The sequence below is a fragment of the Phyllostomus discolor genome, chromosome 6 (assembly GCF_004126475.2).
Source record: "Phyllostomus discolor isolate MPI-MPIP mPhyDis1 chromosome 6, mPhyDis1.pri.v3, whole genome shotgun sequence".
In the NCBI taxonomy this organism is placed as follows: domain Eukaryota; kingdom Metazoa; phylum Chordata; class Mammalia; order Chiroptera; family Phyllostomidae; genus Phyllostomus; species Phyllostomus discolor.
Genome location: NC_040908.2, coordinates 93567899 through 93579577, shown reverse-complemented (window position 1 = coordinate 93579577; position 11679 = coordinate 93567899). Strand labels below are relative to the sequence as shown.

General features: G+C 32.4%; 1 non-coding gene across 1 annotated transcript; it reads left to right on the top strand.

The window, feature by feature from the left end:
- The first annotated feature begins 1345 nt into the window (after nt 1–1345).
- Nucleotides 1346–1448, top strand: LOC114501104. The gene has a single exon (XR_003684877.1). It is a non-coding gene; the product is annotated as a U6 spliceosomal RNA (small nuclear RNA).
- The last annotated feature ends 10231 nt before the right edge of the window (nt 1449–11679 follow it).

Here is an 11679-nt window from a genome sequence, read left to right as displayed (position 1 = left end):
ATAATTTATTCTGGGAATACAAAATAATGAACATGATACACCACATAAACAAAATGAAGGATAAAAATAATATAATCATATCAATAGATGACCAAAAATATTTAATAAAATCCTGCACACATTTGTGACCAAAATTCTCAGCAATATGAGAATAAAGAGAACATTCCACAATGTAATAAAATTTATATATGAAAAACCCACAGCTAACACAATCCTCAATGGGAAAAAAAAATTCCCTTAAGATCAGGAACAAGACAGGAATGTCTGCTTTCACCATTGTTATTCAACATAGTTTGGAAGTAGTAGTCATAACAATCAGAGAAGAAGAAATATAAGGCATCCAAATTGGAAAGAAAGAAACAAACTTGCCATTACTTTCAGATGGCATGATACTGTATATAGGGGACCATAAAGATTCCATAAAAAAATCTACTAGAACTGATAAATAAAGTAAGTGATGTAGCAACAGACAAAATAAATATCCAGAAATCAGTTGCATTTTATATAACAGTAACAAGCTACTAGGAAAGGAAACTAAGAAAACAAACCCACTTACAATTGCATCAAAAAAAGTAGAAATAATTTAACCACAGAAGTAAAAGACCTGTTCTCAGAAAATTATAGCACTGAAGGATGAAATCGAAGATGATATATACAAATGGAAGCATATACCATGCTCATGGATAGGAAGAATTAACATGGTTGAAATGACCATGTTACCCAAAGCAATTTATAGATTCAATGAAATTCCTATCAAAATACCAATGGTGTGTTTTGCAGAACTAGAGGAAATAATCCAAAAATTTATATGAAATCACGAAGACCCTGCATAGTCACAGAAATCTTAAAAAAGAAGAATAAAGTTGGAAGAATCATGCTATTTGATATGCCATAGTAAACAAAACAGCATTGTACTAGCATAAAAACAGACATATAGACCAATGGAACAGAATAGAGACCCCCAAAATAAACCCATACCAATATGGACAATTAATATTTGACAAAGGAGGCAAAACATACAATGGGGTAAAGGCAGTCTATTCAATAAATGGTGCTGAGAAAATGGACAAATATGTGCAAAAATTTGAAACCAGATCATCTTCCCTCATCATATGCAAGAATAAACTCAAAACGGATTAAAGACTTAAAAACAGTAAGACTTGATACCATAAAAATCCTAGAAAAACACATAAACAGTAAAATCTCAGCCATTCTTATTAGTAATACTTTTTTCTGACACATCTTCTTGAGCAAAGGGAACAAAAGAAAAAAATAAATGAGACAACACCAAACTAAAAAGTTTTTATGCAGTGAAGGAAACCATGAACAAAATTAAAAGACATCCGTGCTCACTCCGGCAGCACATATATTAAAATTGCGATGATATAGAGATTAGCATGGCTCCTGCACAAGTATGACATGCAAATTTTGAAGTGTTCCATAGTTTACTTGCAAAGAGAGTAGATCTTAAACATTCTCATGCATACAAAAAGTAACTGTGTGAGGTGATGGATGGGTTAATTAACTTGATTGTGATAATCATTTCACAATGTATAGGTATACTAAATCACAAAATTGTACACTTTAAATATATATAATTTTGTCAATTATACCTCAATAAAAATTATAATAAATAAATTAACTAATTAAAAGACAATCCATTGGATGGGAGAACATATTTGCCAATGATACATAAAGGGTTAATAAGGGGTATAATGAAGGATTAATATCCAAAATTTATAAAGAACTTATACAACTGAACACTAAGAAAACAAATAATCCAATCAAAAAATTGGCAAAGGAACTGAACACTTTTCCAAGGAGGACATATGAGTAACAAATACACATATGAAAAGATTTTCCATGTCGCTAATCATCAGAGAAATGCAATTTAAAAAAACAGTGAGGTATTGCCTCATACTTGTTAGAATGCCTATCATCAACAAATCAAGAAACAAGTGTTGGTGAGGATGTAAAGAAAAGTTTATATTCGTGCACTGTTAGTAGAATTGTAGATTGGTATAGCCACTATGGAAAACAGCATGAAATTTCCTCAAAAAATTAAAAATGGAATTGCCTTATGACCTAGTAATTCCACTTCTGGGAATTTATAAAAAACAAAACAAAACAAACAACAACAAAACCCTGAGACACTAATTCTAAAGCATACATGCACCCCTACGTTCATTAAAGTTTTAATTACAAGAGCCAAGATATGGAAGCAACCCATGTTCCCACTTATAGGCAAGTTTACAAAAGCTGCGGTAGCTATACATACAATGGAATATTACTTGGCCATAAAAAGAACAAAATCTTATGATTTGCAACATGGATGGACCTAGAGGGTGTTATGCTAAGTGAAATATATCAGCCAGAGAAAGACAAATATTATATGAGGTTACTTATATGTGAAATCTGAAGCATAATATAAACAAACAAAACAAAAGCAGACTCATGGATATAGAGAACAGACTGATGGTTACTAGAGGGTTGAGGAATTCAGGGTTTGGGTGGAAAAGCTGAAGGAACTAAGAGGTACAAATTGATATTTACAAACTAGTCATGTGTATGTAAAGTTCAGCATGAAAATATAGTCAATCATTTTGCAATTAATATGTGTGGTGGCTTTTGATTCCTGGAAATATCAGGGAAATACTTTGTAAAGTATAAGATTGCCTAACCACTATGCTGCACACTAGAAACTAACATGAAATAATACTTAATGTAAACTGTAATCGAAAAAAAAATTAAAATAAATAAAATAAATACCTTACAAATATTTTAAAAACACTGCAGTTTGTCATTTAACAAGTGTTCAAAAACAATAGCCCTCTTAATAGTAATAATAATATTTCCTTGTAAGACTTTTATCCTGTCTTAGCTTGAGCTGCTGTAACAAAACAGCATAAATGGATAACTTAGGAGCAACAGAAATAGATTTCTCACAGTTCTGGAGTTTGAAAATGTGAGATTCTGGTGCGGGTATGGTTGGGTTCTGGTAATAATAACCATTTTCCAGGTTGCAGATGGCTAACTTCTCCATGTATCCTGACATGGCAGAAAGAGAGTGAACTAGCTCTCTGACTTCTTTTTATAAAGGCACTAATTTCATTCATGAGAACTCCATCCTCATAACTTAATTATTTACCAAAGTCCCAATATCTGAACACCATTACATTGAGAATTAGGATTTCAACCTATGAATTTCAGGGGGACACAAACATTCAAATTGTAACACTCACATACTCTCACGAAATAAAATATGTTACAAGAGACTCTGGAGTAACCCCTGTTTAGACAAATTTATCCAATGGGAGGTTAGTGTTTCAAAGTCCATAAAGACTGAATGGGTACTCAAAAAGTTGACCAACACTAGCAGACCTGACCTAATGAGGAGGTATATATGACAAGACTTTGTATGATAAAAAGGGAGAATAGTCACAAGTGTTTAAACCCACATTTTCAATCAACTGTACTCTTCAATAAAATGGAATATGTTAAATGAGTAGAATGACTTTATTAGGAAAGATTTTTAAATGACCATTATAACAAATAAGAGAATTACTCATACTTTATAAATGTGAAACTAAAAATATATTTTGTTCAGGATATTAGTTTTTTAATAATTAATACATAACAAAATTATTTTATATTTACAGTATTTCTATTTATGTTTATAATTAATTAACAATGGCCAAATAATCTATATATGCATATCTTACAAAATCATTAGGCAGTTATGAGGAAAAATATTTAAAAAAACCCCTGAAACCTAGTTTTTTATTTTGAGACCCAGAGACAAGGCTTTCCTCTGCATATGTCATTATTTTGTCCAATAATATCACATTGACAATTACTCTTGTTCTTTAGTTGTGGTAAGCTAATGAAAAATTTTGAAACTAGTCAGCTTTATTGTTTAGACCATGACTTCGAAATACATAGGAACTCTGTTTTTGCCTTAAACTTAAAACAGACAAAACAACCAAAAGATTCCTCTTTAGACAAAGATACTGTCTTGAGTCTAAAGAGGAAGTACTTAGACTGTACTTAGACTGTATTTAGACAAAGACACTGATAAAACAAACACACCTCTGCTTCAGGAAACTTCACAAGATCTCTGAGGTCACTTCTATTCTCCATCAACTACTGGTCGCCTTTTCTTTCTTTTTTCTTTTTTTTTAAAGATTTTATTTATTTATTTTTAGACAGAGGGGATGGGAGAGAGAAAGAGAGGGAGAGAAACATCAATGTGTGGTTGCCTCTCACAGGCTCCTGACTAGGGACCTGGCCTGCCACCCAAGCATGTGCCCTGACTGGGAATCGAATCAGTGACCCTTTGGTTCACAGGCTGGTGCTCAATCCATGGAGCCACACCAGCCATGGTCTTTTTTTCTTAACTAACTTGAAAATGGCTTGTTTTTCTTATAGTTATTCAGGCTTTCTTTTGCTATCCATTTGTTTTTTCTTTTATCGAAATAAAAATATCAAGTTCCAGTAATATTTTAATTTCCAGTGTTCTCCCTACTGAAACTAACTCGTATTTTTTATAATATTTTAAGATTTTTCTTTAAAATCTGATCAATTCAGAGTAGACAAAGGTAATCTTTGTTTATGGTCCTGATTCCATTAGCAGAGAGGCCAGGAGAAATTGAAAATAAGTTAAACTTATCTTCAAGCTTGAAAAACATGGACAAGTTAACCAAACAAATGACATGTGTGGTAATCCTTTAAGAGCAGTTGATGAGGTCTTAGTTGAGTTGGGTTGTGATGTTTCAGTAAACTGTAGAATTATTCTTGAGGAAAAAATGGGAAGTAAAATGTAAATGTAGTAAAATGTGTAGCATGTAAAAGCGGATTTCTTTTACTTTCAAGAAATAATCTGTTTCTCATCTGGGAAATTTATGATTAATTTTAGTATCACTATTTTAAAATGTAATACCACAATAAGTCCATTTTGCTTTCTAAATGTCACAGCAAACAATAATTAACCAACTATAGAAAAATGGGTCTGCTTAAATCAAGAAATTATATTTATTTTGGATGTCAGGCATTTTAAAAGTACTTTAAGTCACTAAAATCATGAATTGATTAGTGTCTGTATATATAAAGTTTGCAGGCCATACCTAGATATTTGTGGGGACTACAATCCAATCATAAGCTTTATGAGTTGTCAAACTGTGGTTACTTGGCAGGAACCTAGAAATGTCAAGTGCTGTCATGTCTAGTGCTCTATTAATGAGTCATAGAAAATCAGATGAATTAATCCCCCTGCACAGGCATAGATGTGGACTGATATAGAATCAATAAATGGGATTTCTCGAGTACTATTCCTAACCTCAATATATTGCTTTTGTGAATCTGGAAAGTAAGGAAAGAAAAAAAATTAAAGATGAAAAAATATAGTTAATATCATCATACTATAGATTACAAACATTTTGGCTTTGAGAAGCTAAATAACTTGTTCTACACTAGAAATTAGTGGAACAAAGAGGAAGGAGATCAAATCTACTGAGACCTGTTTTAAGAATATAACTTGTATCTTCACTTAACACATACATTAAAAATGGTAAAATAATATTTACAAGATGTACTGAAATGGAACAATTATACACAAAATTATGCCCATAGAGATTTTTTGGATAAATTCCTTCTGTTTTTCATTCAATCTCTACTTTAGCCAGCAATAATTATTAGCCAGCAATAATTTGAAAATTTTTATTAAATTATTTTGATATGTCTACAATGTGCCAACTTTCGAAGCTGAAATTACAATTAACCATAAGAAAAATATAGCTTTTTTCATACTTCTAGTTTGTACCTCTTGTGAAAGTTACAATTAAATAATTTTAAAGTAATCAGTTAGAGCTGTAATTAAAGGAAGAACAAAGTGTCATCTCATATGTGATAAAGGGAACTTAGTGGAGAGGCCAGAGAAGTCTGCTTTAAGAACTGGGCATTCAAGTTGACCCTGAACATGAAGTGTAGAAGTTAGCTAGATGAATGAAAAGTTGGAGGGAGGGGTAAGGCAAGTACAGCACATGTTATGCAATTCATTTTTTATTTCATTTTTTATTTTGAATATTTAAAAAAATAGAGGAAGCTACCTTTGTGTCCTACCAATGTAAAGAATATTTTCTAAGCTTTACACTTTTTTAAATAAAATAAATATCAATATAATTTGATAAGTGAGGAAATTACAGAACGTTTTCAGTGGCATTCATTGGGCATTTTGTACATTCAATATTTCAATTATATAAATAAACCTTTAATGACAATACTTCACCAAAAGTACTTTCTAAATGCATGAATATTTCCATAATATATATTCAGAGATCTATAATAGCTAGGTTAAAATTTGTGGTAATATTAATGATTCAATGTATAATAATAAAATTGTATCAGCAAATATATTTATCATTTTATCAGCTTTATAGTAGAGTTTATATCTCACTGTACCTATGGTATATTTTTTTATATTCTATAATAACAATTTGAAATTTTTAACATTTGAAAATTTTGTTTTTACATTATTTTTCTGATTATGATTATTTGCCACCATAGTAAATTAGTATCTTATGTGCTTTTTGCTCTGTTATCAGTATAATTTTTATTAGTATCTTTATTTTTATTAATTGTGAAAGATATCTTATGTATTAACCCATTAAATATTTGTTTGGCAAATATTATCTCTTATTTAGTTTTAATGTTTAAAAATTGCATATAGAGCATATAGATACAGTCTTATTGAGTATTTTCCAATCTATTAATTATATATTCTGTATGGATAGATAATAGAAGAGCAAAAACCCTTACCCTGCCACAGTACTCCACAGCCAAGCTTGATCAGCTAGTTTATGTATATTTTTGCTGATGTAACTCTATTAATTTACAAATCTATTTACACCCTCATATGAGCTTTGCTACAAAAATTGTTATTATTCTATAAAAACTGACCTTTAAGGCATAATGTCTTAGAAATTATTTTGTATTGGTAAAAATTCATCTGCCTCCTTCTTGTACTTTTTAATATACTATTTCTTAATAAGAAGTTAAAAATAAAAGTAGTAATGTACTGATGTTTAACCATGAGCTCAGTGAGAAAAATAACTTTTTAAGCCCTGATTTTTAGCTTCACTTACTTAAGAGGTTGAACTACTCTGCTAACTGGTTTCAATATACCAACAATTTACAACAGCTCACAAAATTTCTCAAAGTCTAACAATTGGCCATTTTGCAAATTGTACAAAGCTGGTCTTTTGCAGGCCAACTTTCCAGATAGAGTTGACTTCTTGCAAACTATTAATATTATCTACATCACAGTACTTAAAGGAAACAAAACAATTAAAAAGTTAGGCTAGAAGCCACTGATTTGCCCTGTCATACAGCTGCAATCAGAAGGCTTAGACCATAGCACCTGAGCACGGAACAACTGACACTCTTCCAATCATGAATGCAAAAACAGTAGAATGAAGCTGAAAGTCAAGTTTCTGCTGTGTCATAATCCCATAATAGTCAACCCCTGATTCAGCCAAGGATGATCATGTACTTCTAATGCTGGAGGTTATAATCTGATTAACAAAAGATTGCATTTCTGTCTAGAGATCTGACACCTCATCTTCAACCTGTCCCAAAATTCTGGGTGCATTTGCACCCCATATACTCTGTTCTAGTATGGGGCCATTCTTTTTAACTAATCCTCTATTAATGAATATTAGATTGCTTCCAGTTTTTCATTCTCAAAGACAACATCACATAAATGTCACTTCATATGCAAATATGTAACTATTAGAAGGATAGAACACTATCCTTTCACACATTTATACTCAGTTGAGTTTTTTAGCCACACCTAGTAAGTATTATCGAGCTCCCGTGCCTCCTGACTTGCTCCACACCCATCTTTCAGAAGATTGCATTTTATTTTAGATGTACTTCTTTCTTTATCTGCTTCTACAACCTAGACCTGGTATGTTCCTGAGGCCTGATTTTATTATTTTGGTGAAAATTCTCTTTTTCAAAAATAACTTTATCTGAGAATGTGTACCACCATCTTATTAAACTTTGAATCTCACAAGCAAACATAGATAAAGGGGAAAGAAGTTGTGATTTGTGTTTATACTATTTTTATACCTATCATAACATGGAAGTGATGTTATTGATTCTGAAATGAATCTTGGTACTCTAAGAAATAATAAAAGTCCACTATCTTATAGTTATTTATTAACATTTTATTAAGTTTTTAAAGAAAATGAACATCATCTGTGGATTAGATATTAGTAGTCAGTGACTTCGATTAAACAAATATTGGGACATATTCTCTGCATTTGAGCAGTTCTCAGTATGTTAAAAGACAAAAGTATTAAACAAAGTAGGACAAAAATAGGTCAATAAATATAATGGCATAATTGTTCATTGTTGCCTACATCGGATTACATTTTAGAATTTTAAAACTAACTCTGTTTTGTACTGAAGAAAAAATGAAACAATAAACACTATGTTGTATCTTTAGATACTTTCATTAAATTCTCACCTCAAATGGATGTTATATTCAACTCACAAGTGAGAAAATGTATTCAGTGTCTCATCCATTCATTCACTCATCCATCCATCCATCCATCCATCCATCCATCCAGCCTTCCATTCTTTAGCAAATAATTAATGTCAATTCCCACAGTCAGACCATTAAAGAAAATTAGAAGTAAAAGTCATTGTCACTGATCCCATGGAGCTCAGTCTGGTGGTAGTAAAATACCTAGTAATATAATCACAAAAACAAAGAAATTATGCTAAATATTTAAGAGGTATGTTACATGCTGTTGTCAACATATTTAAGTAGGATTTGGTCTTGTCATTCATTCAAGAACTGTTTTAGAGTTTAGCTAATTGCTAGGCATTGTTCTAGCTGCTGGAAATAACACATAACCAAGTAAGACACAGTTCTTACCCTCGTGGAAATTGCCAAACAGCAGATGCTCTGAAAAGATAAGAAATATATTGGTGGTTATATTTTTATTAAGTAGGAGAGTCAAAATTCACATTTAGCTCAATCTAAAGTCCATCCTCCACTGTACCATTCCAGCTTCACCAATTTTATCTATATGTAGTTCAGTGAACATTTGTCTCTTTTTTTGTTTGTTTTTCTGCCCAATGAATGAGCATCCTCCCAATGTTGTAAGATCTCCTACCCACTACATGAGTCTTTTTGGTAGCTAAATGCTGCCCGTCACTGTGGACAGTGAAAAGCCCCATAGTCTTCTGAGTCACCCATGCAGAAATTGGATGGGCACCAATCTAGTATGCTTAGCCTGCATTTTGATTAGATTTGGGCATCTCAAAAAAGAAGGGGGCTTCTCTCAAAGAAGTGGCAGAGAAAAACATGACGTTCAGGGCTCATAGCCATGGAAGTGCAGTCTGTGACTCCAATATTTATCGGTGGCAACAGTGATAGACTCAGTTTGCTGTGATTTTGACTCCAGTTCTTTCTTTTTTTATGCACTATTTTCTGAGTCTGGTTCTCCCACTTCTTGATGACTGATTAAATAATCTATTTATTTTTCCTGTTGCTTACAACTAAGAACCCATGCTAATTCAGTTTACATTATTTCATCATGAGCACTGAACTTGCCAGACCAATAATGGATTGGATGATAATGGAATGAAATGATCACATGCTTATGCAGAATTCTATACAACTTCCTCCTTCATCTCCTACACTGTAGAGAAAGGTAAATTAATAGGAATTAGATATTGATCACTTTTCACAACCATTGACTGGTGTGATGGCAAAGGCAATTCATTTAAATAATTTGGCTTATTGAAACGTATCAATGGATTCAGCCAAAATTAATATCTATAAATATTCTAATTAATAGCATCTTCAAAACAATTGGAAATAGGAAGAAAATTAAGATGTTTTAGTATTATTTTAGTCTACTCCTAATAGTTGTCAACCTTTTGTTCTTAGGGTTTTTTTTGTAGATTTTTATGTGAATATAATTCTAAAAATGTGAACATAAAATTTATGTCAAAACCTTTAACCTCAGGATCACCAAATAACCAAGCACTTGTGATTTTTCCACTTTTCAGCTGGTTACTCTGACATTATATATACAAAAACTAAAGGAAAAGTTTATCAAGAAATTTGTTTTTTTTTTTTTTCTCACAATGTTACTTTAAAGATTTTTTTATTTATTTATTTTTAGAGAGGGAAGATAGGGGGAGAGAGAGAGAGAGAGAGAGAGAGAGAGAGAGAGGGAGAGAGACATCAATGTGCGGTTGCTGGGGGTTATGGCCTGCAACCCAGGCATGTACCCTGGCTGGGAATCGAACCTGCGACACTTTGGTTCCCAGCCCTCACTCAATCCACTGAGCTACGCCAGCCAGGGCTCGAGAAATTTGTTGATCCTCAAAGTTATGGTTTTAACTAAAGAGGTTCCCTTACCATCACTGCATTTGTCTTTGGTGACAGGTTTGTTAATCAATGCATGTTTTCTTTGTAATTCATTAACAATTCAATGTCTCTGACTTTTTACTAACATTAATATACACAGACCTTTTTTTTGAAGTTTATAAGAACTTTATGTTTGCTTGAAGAGAAGTATGTTAAATGGATGCACATCTAGGTAAATAGAAATTTTCTGTGATATTTATTTGTGAGAGAAATTATTTATGAATCTTTTGATTCATTGTTTTAATTATAGGAATACATTAGCACTCCTAAAAAGGAAAATGGTTCAGCTGTACACATTTTTTATTCTGTCAACATTTCAAATTTTTCAAGGTTATTAGAGAGCTTGGCCACTGAGCATGTAGCTATATCAATTAATATTAATACATGGTAAGTGCTACATATTAATTACTGGATATTTCATAATACCTGAAAGTTTGATGATTGTTAAATGAATATCTAAGCATTTTTTAAAATTTCAAATAAATGGTTATCATTTTATTTTATTTTATTCAAGTACATTATTCAAGTACAGTTTTCTGTCCTTTACTCCCATTCCAGCCCACCCACCCATCCCTCCCCACCTCCCTCCCACTTCCACCCCCCACTGTTATTGCCCATGTGTCCTTTATATTTGTTCCTGTAAACCCTTCCCATTGTCCCCTGAAATTCCTTCCCCTCTCCCCTCTGGTCATTGTCAGCCTGTCCTCTATTTCAGTGTCTTTGACTATATTTTGCTTGTTTGTTTGTTTTGTTGTTTAGGTTCTTGTTAAAGGTGAGATCATATCGTATTTGTTTTTCACCACCTGGCTTATTCCACTTAGCATAATGCTTTCCAGCTCCATCCATGTTGTTGCAAAGGGTAGGAGCTGCTTCTTTCTTTCTGCTGCATAGAATTCTACTGTGTAAATGTACCATAGTTTTTTGATCCATTCATTTACTGATGGGCACCTAGGTTGCTTCTAGCACTTAGCTATTGTAAATTGTGCTGCTATGAACATTGGGTGTGCATAGGTTCTTTTGGATTGGTATTTCAGGGTTCAAAACAGCCTGATACTGGCATAAAAACAGGCACATGGACCAATGGAACAGAACAGAGAGCCCAGAAATAAACCCAAGTCTACAGTCAATTAATATTTGACAAAGGGGACAGCAACATAAAATGGAGTAAAAATAGCCTCTTCAACAAATGGTGTTGGGAGAACTGGACAGCTACGTGCAAAAAAAATGAAACT